Below are 14,117 nucleotides of genomic sequence, written 5' to 3'. Positions count from 1 at the left end.
CCTTCTGCTTTAATACAGCTTTTTGCACGGTCCAAAAGCATGTCGAACGAGTGTTTTAGCTCGTTGCCCGGTATGGCTGTCAGTATGCCGGTGCCAGTCTTTTTTATGGCCTCCACTTTTGCATAACGCTTTCCTTTCATCGGCAAATGCATTTTTCCGGAAAGATAGAAGTCGCACGGTGCCATATCAAATAATCGGCCACAAGCGTCGATCGATGAGACGGCGCATTATCGTGCAACAAACGCCAACTTCCATCTTCGTGATATTCGGGCCGAACAAGTCGAATACGGCGCACCAAACGCTTCAAAACTCCAAGATATAATACCGCATCAACGTTTTGGCCGGGCGGAACAAATTCTTTGTGGACAATACGCTTGGAATCATAAAAGCAAATCAGCATTGTCTTCACTTTTGACATCTCCAGCGCAATTTTTTGGGTTTCGGCTCATTTTTCATTTATAAGCTCACGACCATTTTGAAAACGTTGAAACCACTCGTGCACTTTGCTACGAGATAGGCAATCATCGCCATAAACTTGTTTTATCAATTAAAGCGTTTCGGTAAAGTTTTACCAATTTTAAAACAAAATTTAATGTTGGCTCTTTGTTCGAAGCTCATTTTCGCACCGATGACAAAAACATACTGACACTTAAAACACAATAACTTCACTTCCAATAGATGAAATGTCATGAAATTTTTACTGGAAGTCGATAAAGGATAGCAGATTCTAACGCACTAGTCGATATATAGATGGCGCCACTAGAGTTTACTTTGTTACTTTTTTACTGTTTGCTTTGGAACGCACCTTGTATGTTTGTATGTATCGGGTTTTCCAATAGGGATGATATGATTTCTAAGTGACGTTTCGGACATTTTTAATATGTCATGATCTGTAATTTTTTTTTTCGTTGAATTGTGTAATGTTTACAATTTCATCATGGAAAGATATACGCAAGAACAACGTTTACAAATTATTCAATTTTATTATCAAAATAATTGTTCTCCGATTGCAACTTTTCGTGAACTTTTGCCATTTTAGTGCCAATAGGATGAAGAACCGCTCGAAATAATAAAAATATTGCAGCCGTTCAGGCAAGTGTTGCTGAATACCACAACCTGGCGGATTTTGAGAAAGGATGTGGGTTGGCATCTGTATAAACTTATTCACACTCAAGAACTGACGAATTTTCTGATATTGCACTGGAACAATTTTTTTTAAGAAAATCATCTTCTCCAATGATTCTCACTTTCATCTGAGTGGTGCACTAAATTAACAAAACTGTCGATTCTGGTGCGAAGAAAATCCACAAATTATTCATGAATAACAATTACATTCAGCTAAATTGACATTTTGGTTTGGTTTTTGGTCTGATGGAATCATCGGTTAGTACTTCTTTCGAAATGAAGCTGGTGGCATCGTTGCTGTCAATGGAAAGCAGTTACATAGATCGATAATAACCAACTTTTCATGGCCGCAGAAAAAGAAGTTGATCTTGACAACATCCGGTTCCAACACTACTACGTACCACACAGAACGTGCAACAACCGAATTATTGCAGAAAAGTTTGAAGATTCGAAATTTTCAAGAAATTGTAACATTGAATGGCTCCAAGAAGTTGTGATTTAACACCATTAGACTACTTCTTGTGGGCTTATTTGAAGTCAGTGGTCTTTAATAATAAACCAGATTCTCTTCAAGCTTAGAAGTCAATACTGAACCTACATTCATGACATATGACTTGATTTAGTGGTAAAAATACTCGAAAATTGGGTTCATCGAATTCGTTTCTGTTGCAATCTTAAGCAAAAAATTATAAGAGATAGATGTATCTTTCTTCATTTTGAAGGATACATTTTTGATATGTCATCACCATGGAGTTGTGGTGGTTGAGAAAATATTTAGCTTGTCCCATGCAGCAGGGATCGAGATAGCTAAGTTTTTCGATGTTTCTAAATTATTTGTAGAATTGTTAAGATTTTATTTCACAATCAAAAACAAAAAACTATAAAAGTTCTACAGTTTTGTTGATGCTGGTTTCATAATGGACCTTGAACCGATTCTTAAATACGATTCGATAATTTACAACCCTAAGACAGGCTAGATTCCATTCCATGCATTTTACTAAGTGTCGGGGACCCTTAATATATTTCTATACCTCAGTCTGAATCTTAGTTTTAGCTCTGCAACAGAAAATGTTGTCAATACTTAACAAACTACTCGGTTAAAATGTAAAAAAATAGGTTCCGTATTTATTACACACTTAGTCCCTCATTAAGGAGGGTGGAAATAGTCAGTTAACGGTCAAAAGTTAGAAATAATCTCATCTGGAATGCAGTATTTTGTGTTTGTTGTCAACTATTCAGCTCGCAACATGTTTGAAATCATAAAATATTGAAAAACTTGAAAAAATGCAGGTCTATAAATATTTCGGCAAATAAAACTCATCTCGAAGCCAATGTAAGAAGCCTCTTCTCCCCGTAAGAGAAACCAGAGCAGTCAACAAGTGTTTTACAAAAACAGTATAAATCACAAGCATTCATAACAGACACATATAATACAACAAATATACATACAGTCGAATCTGAGTGCATATATACAAACAAACTACGCCCAACCAATCTTCGCCACGTTAAAGCAAAACAAACAAAACTTCAAACCTCTTTCTATTGCCGGCAAACAAAAGCTGACTCATTGACTGGAAGAAATAAACACAAAATGCGCCGCTCGCTAACAGCAAAAATAGCAACAACAAAAAAAGCAGCAAATATCCCACCAAAAATTTATTCACTATAGCAACAGCTGGCGCAATAAAGTCATCAAAATTGGAGGTATCATAAAGTAAAGCGATATTTTCAGGCCGATAACAGCACGTCGAAATGAGTAGATAAAAATTGCAGATCATAAAAAATACACCAATTACCCACTCTGTTGGCGCGTTAGGTTTGCCATGGCGCAAGTTGGGAACTGCGATTGGCAGGTGAAAGGATGTTCGGCAGATGGGCAGAATTCGCGCGGTGCTGGGTAACAGAAAAAGTAGGAAAAATTTTTAAAATTCGCAACATGAGCTTTTATGTAATAGCGCGTTCGTCTCAGATCGTATGTGTGAAATTGCGCTTTTAGCTATATTTACTTCATGAAATTCACAACTAATTAAATTTCTGGGATATATGCAAATTGAGAAACAATTTTGTATTTGAAATTTACAAAGCAAATTGCTAACGCTAAAAACAGCTTCTTCACATAATTTTAAGTATTCAAAATTACCTGAATTTTCTCTTTTGTTTAGAGCTTTGAAGTTTGAAAACAACATCGGCTGACCTGAAGTGAAGAGAAAAGATAAAATTAAAGTAAATTCGCAAAAATAAGCATGTGAGTTGGGAGTGCATGAGCTCATTTTAAAGCTAGTTTAATACAAGTGTCGATTTTCCAACAACAAATATTTAATTCATTCATTCGTTTGTTCCGCTGCATAAATGACCTCAATACCGAAATCGACGCCCACCAATGGCTTTAGTAACTGCCCAAAAGTAAGCGTTTTCAAGCGCTCTTTCTTTCTTTCTACCTTTCTGTATGCTTCATATCAACGCACGATGTCAAAGACAGCCGAATGGTACCGACTTTTCGAAATTGCCATTACTTCAGCTTGTGTAAACAACCTTCATTGGTTATTAAGAGAAATCGACTAAAGCTCAAAATCAGGCAAAGGTACTATAATGGAACTGTTGCGCATGCGTGACATGCAATTTACATGCCATATTATAATGGCAGACAAAGAAATTGAGTCGGTTGAGTTCAATCGGAAGCTGTTATTTTCAAGTATTTTTCAAAAAAGTTTTGACTAGCAATGAAAATAATTATATCATGTTATTGTATATTTTCAAAGCATCAACAAAAATTCTTCTTAACACTCTTAGTTTCATCATTTAGTAGTCGTATGCCTGTGGAAAGAGCCGGTTCCGTAAACATTTTATAATGAAAATTGTAGACTGTAGATTTTGTAGACTTTTAAAGAGTTATGCACGCGCGTTTTGCCAAATAAAACGGTCTAAGCGTTTTCGAAATAAAACTGCTAGGAAATCTGAAAAGAGACGTATATAAGATTGAGAACATCCACTTAATGTTATAACTTTCTAAAAAATTTTGAATTTTGTGTAAAGCCATATTCAATATACTCCATACATAAATATCTGAAAAACATTAAAGAAAAAAAATCGAAATTATGAAACCTTCACTTTCGATCATTTCTTCAAAAATTTAAATTTGATTATTTTGTATTTAACAAATTTTTTGCGATAAAGCAATGCATTAATATTATTTCTTTCAATAATATTTGCCCGATATTTTTTACCAAGCTAAACAAATATAGAAGTTCGCATGAAGCTTGCATGTTATCTGAGGAAGTGTTTGGGGTTGCTTTCGCTTCTTTTCTGGCACATGGGCCGTGACCTCAATAACGCATAAAACATAACTTTGAATTGTAGAAGATATTACGAAGCCCAACTAAATTTATTTCAAGTTAGGAGATTACAAAATACTAATTGCCTCTTTGTTCTAATAATTGCATAGACATATATTAAAGAAGTATCAGAATATATTATATGAAAAGTTCAGCATTAAGGCGTGCTAATGAGGTGGAACATTTATTTAATGGTTCATTTCGTATGATAATAAGCATTTGGATAATACTTCTTCAAGTTGTTATTATAACAAATTTAGCAGGTTTGAATGCGCCATTACAGCTCCTCAAACGCAATGTTGACCGCAGCCGTTTCCGCAGCGCTTTTTAGCCATTTGCCGCCGTGCATCGGAAGGCGATGTGCACTTCCACACGCCATAAGCCACTCTGCAGTGCAGGTTGCAAGCAATTAACTTCTAATTAAATTAAGTCATTAACCCAGTCCAAGCGAGCGGAGTACTCTAGCCAGTACAAATACACATAATTATTCGCGTATGCATACATACATACATACATACTCGTGCATACAAGACCGTAAGCGTATTCATACGTTCGCCGACATGTGCACAAAGTATGTTACAAAGCTGAGCCAAGTAACCGTACTTATGGGCGTCGAGTGTGGTCTGCAGTGTGGATTAATCAAGAAGTCTACAATAGCAGCCACCGCTATATAATTCACTGCAACCATAATGAAATGCGGCAGCGGTGGCTACACAACAAAGAGTCGCTACGTCGCCGCCACCGCAACGGGGTTACGTTGCTGAAGTGTGCGCATGGAATGCAACTGACAGAGCGCCCTGCGCACTGCTGACTGGATATTAGCCACCCAATAGTCAATGGGCACATATCAGCGTCGCGCGTGGGGTGTGTACATATGTAAGCACTGAAAGCTGTCTGGATTTGCCTTTGCCTTTGCGGTTTGCAGAACACGCCGCACACATACGCATTAATTAGATTAGTTCACCCAGTAAATCCGCAAGTGCAAGAGCAACAATGTCTTGGCATTTAGATGAGCATTACTGTGCCACACAAAAGCTTTTGTCACTTAACAACCACTGCTTTCAAAACGAGCTTTCATCGGAGCTGCTAATCGTCAAAATAGTTTAATGAAGCAAGAAAGCAGTTGAAACAAAATTTCGTCTGATTACTTACGACCTCTTTGATTTGGAGACAAATTTTGAAAAAATTACAAAGTTGCCACCTTTGTTAAAATATTAATGTCTAAAAAATGAAAACAGAAACTTTGCAAAGCGAAGAGGTCTAAGAGAGCTCACAACTGAAAATATTTTTTTTAAAGGTTGCCACTTGAATTACTTTGTTTTAAATAAGGTTATTTAATTTTGCATGAAAGTCACAAACGGAAAATGTTTGAATATGGGCCTTAAACTAGACAGGTGTGATAAAGAACTCTTCGTATTTTCGAACACTGTATGTGTTTAAGCAGGCATACATACGTACATGTGTACATACATATGTATGTATGCATATTCATTCATGGTATGCCACAACCACGGCATTTAGCATTTCATTGATTTTCGCAAATAGTCAGCTTGCCATTGAGAACTTAGCGGGCTAGCAAGCTTACAATTAATTTCTTTATTTATGTGTTTGTCATGAATATGAATACCTATTAAAAGCACACACAGACACACACACACACATATGCTGATCTATTGTTCGGCATGCATGCCCGCTGCATAGCTGAAGGCTCCATTAGTTGTCAATAGGCAATTACTTTTTTCACTAGAGCTTTTGCGATGGACTCCCAAGTCAACAAGTCAGCAACAATGGCACTCATTATTGTTATTGTTCGACGTGTGCAAGCGTGTGTGTGAACACATTTTTATTTTCACCCATTTTTCAGTTGGCATACTCCAATTGCAGCGCATTAAATATTTATTTATGTGCATTTTTGCTTGCATTTTCTTCCATTATTTAATTTAGTTTTCAATGCATTGCCTTCATTATTCAATTCGCTTGCAACTAATGCCATTTTAATTGTGCACACATTTAAATGCCAATTATGCAATTGAACTTGACGTGCCTCTCTTGGCGCCCATTTATCATCTAATAATGTAATACCGTAAATGCGGCACTGCGGCGGTGTGTGCGTGCAATGCTCGCATGTTTATGCATTTGTGGCGTTTATGTAACTATGTGCCATTAAATTGCAATAAACATAAATATTTCCCGGCATTAACGGCCACGAAAGCGCCGGCATGCCACACCGCCGAGAGACGCACCTGAAGCCGACATGCATTACCACAACACACCACTCAGCTTCTCTAATGAGAAATGCTGATGTGTCTGCGACCAGCGCCGGCGCAGGCGATTTGCTTTTGCTTTCATTAGAGTGAAAATATACTGTAGTGCTTGTAATAAAATAGCGACATCATTACATAGCGGTATTTTATTACCAATGTTTGCGGCGATCTAATATCTTCAAATTAGGATTTGATTAGTTTCAGTGTTTCTCATGTTTGTGGAGAGCAGTGAACAGATTGGAGAGAACTGGAAAATATTTTAATGAATACAAATACGAAACTTTGCACCTTGAATATTAGTTTTTAAAATAATGGCTTTCAAGTGCTCGGCAGAATTTAATATTAAGGAAATATTTAATCACATTATGGACGACCCTAGGCATAATTGACTTATCATATTGTAGATACTTCTCGTGAAATCAAAATCATCAACAACTCTTTGCATGGATGACAGCTCTATATCACTCATTTTACGTATAAGAAAGACCTACAGTCCGTTCACAAAACTTAGTGTTCGACTACTTGAAGGTACTAAAGCTAACCTTACCAGCGAACAATAGCTTTGTGAAAATTGTCTTTGCATTCATAAAAATATTTTCCTAAGTACCTTTCCTTCACGAATACTTCTGAGTATTTTAGAATAAGCAATAAAATTATTTTATTACTACTATTTTGTTAAGTCAGGCATAAGTCGTAAGCTGCGACTGCATTTCTATAGAAAAGTCAATTAAATCTCGCCGCAAGTCTAGGGAACGCTACCTCATAATTAACAGTAATTTGCACATATACTTACTGTCATCCGAGTAATTACTTTGAAAGTAATAATAAAAGACCTTTAAAGTAAAAACGCGCACAACGCATTAATGAGCTAGTTGCTAGTTTGCATTCATTAATAAAAATATTTTCAAATTAATGAGCATTGCTGTAATAACGTGAAGAATGACAAAAATTGAGGTAAGCTAATTTTGGCTTAATATTATTATTATTATTTTTTGAAGACAGAAAAAAATTTTTGATTTAAAAAAAAATAAAAAAAAGAATAAATAAATAAACTGAGGATCCGTAAAAAATGAAAAAATTCAAAAATTAGTTACCAGTCACCACCGCTTCTAAATTATTCTCTGACTAATTTTACGTGTATTTTGTTTAAAAATTATCAAAATCATATTAAAATATATCTGACCGATAGGTTTGATTCGAGGTATTTATTGCTAACGTTATTATTATTTATCAGAGCAAAAATAATATTACGTTATATAATATTTTTATAACGTTATTATTATTTATCAGAGCAAATGAAATATTACAATATTTACTAAACTTTGTTGTTAGTTTATTCTATAATAAGTCCGAAAACCTATAATGCAGCAAATATTAAAAATTAATAAAAATATTATTAAGTGCCATGTCTAATGTGAAAGTTTGAATAAAATATATATAATTTTTTCACATATCGAATTTGATGCGGTGATTACTCAGAGACAAATGATTCAATCAATATCAAATGCATGTTCTGTAAATAGTTCCAATTTTTTGATCTTATAAAAAATCAAGTTTTGGCAGGATAAAAACTACGAAAGATTTAAGTAAAATACAACTTTGTTTCTTAAAATTCTGCCATTTTGTCAGCTTTCAGGTATTTTCTTGCTGAAATTTTTTTTTGGGTTTCATCACTGCAGTAGTGAAGGAACTATTTTAGCGACGTCGGTGATCGCCTGCAACTCGAAAAATATAAAAAAAATTGTAATTCCCAAAAATCGTCTGCTTTTAGGCTGTCACACGAGGTGTGCCATTTTACATATATTATCTAGTATTATTAAAAAACAAAATAAAATAATTAATAAATATATTTGCTTTTAATTTCAAATATTTGTTTTACTTAATTATTTGGTTAAAACCTCCGGCAAACCTCTTGTGGCACATTAATTAGACAATTATTATATTTACCAATTCTTAGAAGAACCCAATATGAATATGTTGCATCTCTATACATAAGTACATATCACAGGCCACATAAGCCTGATTACATTGCTTATTAATGAGTGGGATTGTAATCATTTCAAAGTGCTTTTGATGTCACTACGAAATAAAATGGAAAACCCCTAAAGCAAATTTGACAGCAGCGCCCTGACGCAAAGCGAGTGCAATGCAATCGAATATTATCGCATGCAAACTAACGGTGATTTGACAGGTGACAACACTTTGCAATTTACACAATAATTCGGCTCCGGGGAGTTAAACGAAAAAAGAATCAATATTATTGTCGTGGTGAAGTATGGAAGGCGTGAGATTGGCATTAGCGTACTTATAATAATTGCAGAGGCTGCCGCATTCAAGTTTAAAACAAACAAACGGATTAAATAATGTCATGTACAACAACAATCTTTTGCACATAAATATATTAATTAGAAGAAGAAAAAAACGGGCAAACTATGCGTGTGCATAGTTAAGCATATTTGCGCAAATATAATAATTAATTGAAATTAATTACGCTCGCCACATTCACACACACATGCAGCCATAAATGCGGTACAACAGAAAAAGACTTGCAAATAAAAAAAAATCCCTGACATTATAGCTATACAAACATATATATAGAATAAAAACACTCAGTCTGGATGAAGGAGAAAGCATCAATCATAACGAAATCGACGCTACTAATGAGTAGTGCTATATTAATAATTATTTAACGGTACACTTGCGTGCTCTGCCAACAGCTATTGTTATCTTGCCGTGGGATTGTTGTGGCTGGCGAAAATTAAATTATTCATTGAATAGCTAATTGACCGTTAGAGGTATAGTAAACAATGCGGCGCACAATCGATAATAATTTACGATTGTCAATCCGAGCGAAAAATTACAAGGTTGCATATGGTAAAGGGAATGTGCGACAAAAACTGTTGCACGAATTCAGAAGCATATGCGATAAAGTGAATAACAGCGCTTAATTAAATTAATGCTTGTTTGAAAAATGCGTTAAATTTATAAAAACAAAAATGTGTAATGACTTAATTCTTGTTATTTAATATAACGGTTTATTTTTAGTATATTTTCTGCGCTTTTTCAGCTATTACGTTTTTTTTTTTTGGTTTTGCTATTTCCAATGTTTGAGTATGTTGAAGCCAAGGGAGTGTGTTTTGATAACTGTAATCAAATCGTAATTATTTTTATTGCCGTTAGTATCAACAAATTCAATGCAAATAAAATATGTACATATATTTTTTCTTTTCTTTTATATACATATGTATGCATGTTACATTTTTATTAATATATTTTACTATTATAAAAACTACCCGAAAACAAAAAATCGCACAGATTTTTGTAAAATTTCAGTAAAATTCATTTAAATTTTTTGTTAAATAAAATACAATAGGTGGCCTTATCTTCTGCAACTCTTAGCATTCATTCAGTAAGTATTCAAACATTATGTATAATGCGTGAACTTCTTTCTTCCAAATTGTCGCAAAACTTCTTCAATATCATTAAATATAAATTAAAATGTGCAGCAACCTAAATTTCAGCGCAAAGAATTTCATCATTGCATTTATAGAAATATTCATTGAAATTGAGTAATTACACCGAGTGAATATTAAACAAATATTATTGTTGCTCTAGGAGATTAACCAACACTGCAACCTCAGTGCTCACCGCTTCAGCTTAATTTTGATGGTTTTTAGTAGAATTTATAGCTGCAAATGCATTTACACGAATTCAAATCTCTGCGAAATCACAAAACTATGGTATTGATGTTTTTATAATGAAATCGAAACTGTCATGAAAATATAAAATATGCTAAAATAACAGTACGAAATTGAATTTGCAATATAGAATTACACTAAAACTGTTATTGCGCCAACGGATATACCAGTTTTAATAGTGTAAACTATTAAACAAAAGCTGAATCAAAACAGATGTACAATTGTTTCAACTTCCACAAAAATGTGCAAATTCGGTCAGGATGTATGCCACGGATGTACATATGTATGTACATATATGCGGGTTCGGACAAATAGCAGCTGAATTCATTGCAAATATGTATATAATTTTTCCAAGTTATTAATATGTGTGTGCATTGTTCATTTTTATTGTTTTCGTTGCCGCTTCCTTTAAATGATATTTTAAAATGACAAATTGAAAAAAAAAAACAATATTTTATCACGCATCACAAAGCGCGAGCACAAAAACCAATTGTGTTGGGAAAATTGATAAATAATTTTTTTTTTTTTTATTTAAAGCAGGTTATAGTGTAATACAGATATAATTTAAAAAATGTGTAAACACAAATGAACATAAAAATTGCACACTGACATGGAAAGTAACTGCATATCCGTGGCCACATTTCGATGAAAGATATCGCCGTAATTACTGGATATTCGAATATTTTAATTGCAATTTTTATTGTTCGTATATTTCAACAATTTTTATATTGCAAATGTCATCTGTGCATAATCAATAATCGCTAGTATACGAGATATGTTAACAAAAAAAACGGGATTTTTTTCGATTTTTGAAAAATATACGTTCTTGTCTTCAAAATAGTCTACATTATGCACATATGCCAGCGCTTTTTCCAATCGTCGAAATACTTTTCAAACTCGATTTTTGGAAAAGCCTTTATATCTTTCAGCGTCGCGCTTTAAATGTCAATATGCTTGTAAAACGGCCTTTGACGTTATCTCTATTTTTGAAAATTGTAGGAAAAAGACACACGGGTCCTTGTCTGGCAAATATGGATACATCGTTACAGTATTGTTTTTGGCAAAAAAATCAGGAACAAATTCTTTTAACAAACGAAAATCGCCAAGCTTGTAACAAACCGCCTAACCTTAGCGGTTGCAATAGACAAAGTAAGCAATGAATAGAGCTGAAATTTTTATCGTACTTCGGAGCATGTATATTCTACAACTGGACTCTTCAAACCCACGAAATTTTAACCTTAAAATTTCCATTATTTTTTGAACACACAATGCGGGGTGAAGTTAACTTAGATTCCATGCGGTCCTTATTTTTGTAAATATATAAAAAAAAATTAAAAAGGTTTCACACGCTGACAATTCTTGACAGATTCGCATTGATTTTAATTAAACGAATTTTGCCACAAAAATTTAAAATTTTTTACAATTGATTATTTGTTTAAAGCGTTCTATTCGTTACAGGTGTTTCCAATTCCGCTCACTGAACAACAATTTATTTATCATTAGGCAAAGTTATTCAAAACACTGTTGCCTTTTAATTGACTATTGTCCAAAAGCATGAATTTCAATGATATCGAAAGCACAAGAATTCAATTAAAACAATTTGCAATAAAAGCAATACTGGTGATATTTCTGTTTGCAGCACCCGGAGCTAGATATGGATGATGTGGACTTCAACTGCGAATCTAAAGATATTTTATATGAAAACTTGAAGAAAAGTCAATATGTATTTTATTATGTGTATAGCTAAATATATCCTTTATCATCAATTTTAATGCTATTTCTTTGTGCTGTTTCAAAATTGATTAACTTGTTTGCACACAAATGCAGATTAACAATATAAGTTGTGAAAATATTTGTTTTATAGATAAATGTATATGTATTGACTAAGTACTAGTGTTTATATTTTAGCTATTTTGCGCCAATTTTACTTTTTATTTGAACTACAACTAAGCTTTTGATAACAGTTAATAATATTATTATTTACAAATAACTTTTCTGCATTATGAGTATATTTCTATTAAAGAAGTGCTTTGTAAATACTTCACAACTTTGGCGAATGATTAAATTAGAATTTGAAATTACATATGTATTTGGACTGAATACTCTCGAATGGAAATATATACGCATTAAGCTACATAATACTACCGAAAGCGCTTCCTGCGCTGGAAAATCGACAATTTACTGTGTGAAGCGAAAAACCTCAATTAAAACAGTAAATAATTAAAATGATTACTAAAGATAATAGAAGTTTATCTTTTAGTGCAGTTTGTTGCAAAGTTTTTTTAACAAACCAACTGATTTATATAATACAATACTATACTGTATTATAAAAATACTCATAATTTATTTCGCGTTAACTTTGTCCGATCAAATTTTACTGATCCATACAAACTACGCATGCAAAGCGAATCGATAAACGGATTTTGATCTCCATATGGCAAGTATTGTGTGTTTGGCAGCTGTTTGTTTACGACAAGCAAAGTTTGCCTGGCGATTCTTACCATGAAAAAAATTTAACGACACGTTTGTTCGAAATTTTAGTTGAATTAGTTGAAAATGTTGCAGTAGTGCTTTTGGAGAGTATACTTTATCACGAATACAGGTATTTGAGTGGTCATGAAATCATCGTAAACATGCTTCATGCGAGTCGTCCATCCACCTCTGTAATGACGATAACATCGGAATTGTTAAAGAAACAGTGCTTGAAAAGTATCGTATTAGCAACAGTGAGATAGCAGCGGAGCTCAATACTTATATGGATTGACTCATAGAGTAGAGATCACAAAAGAGATGCCATAACGTGGCTGTAAGACTATATCAAACGCATCATTACTGAAACCGAAAAAAGCTATATGCACTGAAGGCAAAAAAAGGCCATCCCAGCCGAGGCTAATAGCGATTGTATGAAAAATTGATAAAAATTTGAATTAAAATACGTTAAAATTCAGTTTTTTTTCTCAAATTTGATTAGATGGTAAATTAAATTTACTAAAATAAATGCTTGGAAAATGTTCTAAAGTGAGCCATCGCTAGGTTAACCAATCGGCTTTAGCAAAAATTAAACTGACTTTTCTTGATAAAATGCTTGGTGTATTCATTTGTATGCATGCATTCCTTATATGCCACAAACTTATTCCAAAGCTCCATCCAAAATCTTCAAAGCACTTTATTAGTAAAGCCCTACTGTCATATATATTCATTGTTTTTTGTATTCCTTCGCAAAATCGACGCATACCTTCAAGGTTTACACGCCAGATTTTTTGTTGGAGGCCCTCAAGCTCCAGATCTTTATTTCCTCATAACTCTTCTGAAATCTTGCAGTCCATTCGGTAGTTATGACTTTTGAAGGATATTTCAAGAATAAACTTTGCTGAAATATCTGAAAAAAAGTTATTCTCACCAAAGTATATTTAATGTTGATGTATGTATGTAGTATGTCTCACTATAATTTCATTAAATGGTGCAGAAAAAAACCAAAACTACAATAAATCACAATTCTCAACAAATGTATAAACAACGTTGTGTTAAACACATAATTGATCATAAATACGCATAAATGTGCATACATAATCACACACACACGTCAGCAGCAATCTGATTAACACTCATACGCACTGCTGAACGTGTTTCTAAAAACCAAAAGCAACAATAAACTGAGTCGTTACATATACAAAAACACGTAATTGCCTTTTTCATCA

General features: G+C 33.6%; 1 protein-coding gene across 6 annotated transcripts in view; it reads right to left on the bottom strand.

Moving 5' to 3' along the window:
• The window catches only part of LOC106614839 (uncharacterized), a 126,085-nt gene that overhangs the window by 73,116 nt on the left and 38,852 nt on the right, over positions 1-14,117 (bottom strand). For 5 of the 6 annotated variants that reach the window (XM_070106094.1, XM_070106099.1, XM_070106096.1 and 2 more), the window contains exon 3: positions 3,266-3,319. The exons of the other annotated variant lie outside the window; for it this stretch is intronic. The gene's annotated coding sequence lies outside the window, so the exon portion shown is untranslated. The remainder of the gene's footprint in view (positions 1-3,265; positions 3,320-14,117) is intronic. 6 annotated transcript variants of the gene reach the window in all.

This window comes from Bactrocera oleae, chromosome 2, assembly GCF_042242935.1.
Source record: "Bactrocera oleae isolate idBacOlea1 chromosome 2, idBacOlea1, whole genome shotgun sequence".
Lineage (NCBI taxonomy): Eukaryota > Metazoa > Arthropoda > Insecta > Diptera > Tephritidae > Bactrocera > Bactrocera oleae.
Note: the sequence above shows the minus strand (reverse complement) of the source record. Positions and strands in the feature narration are given on the sequence as shown.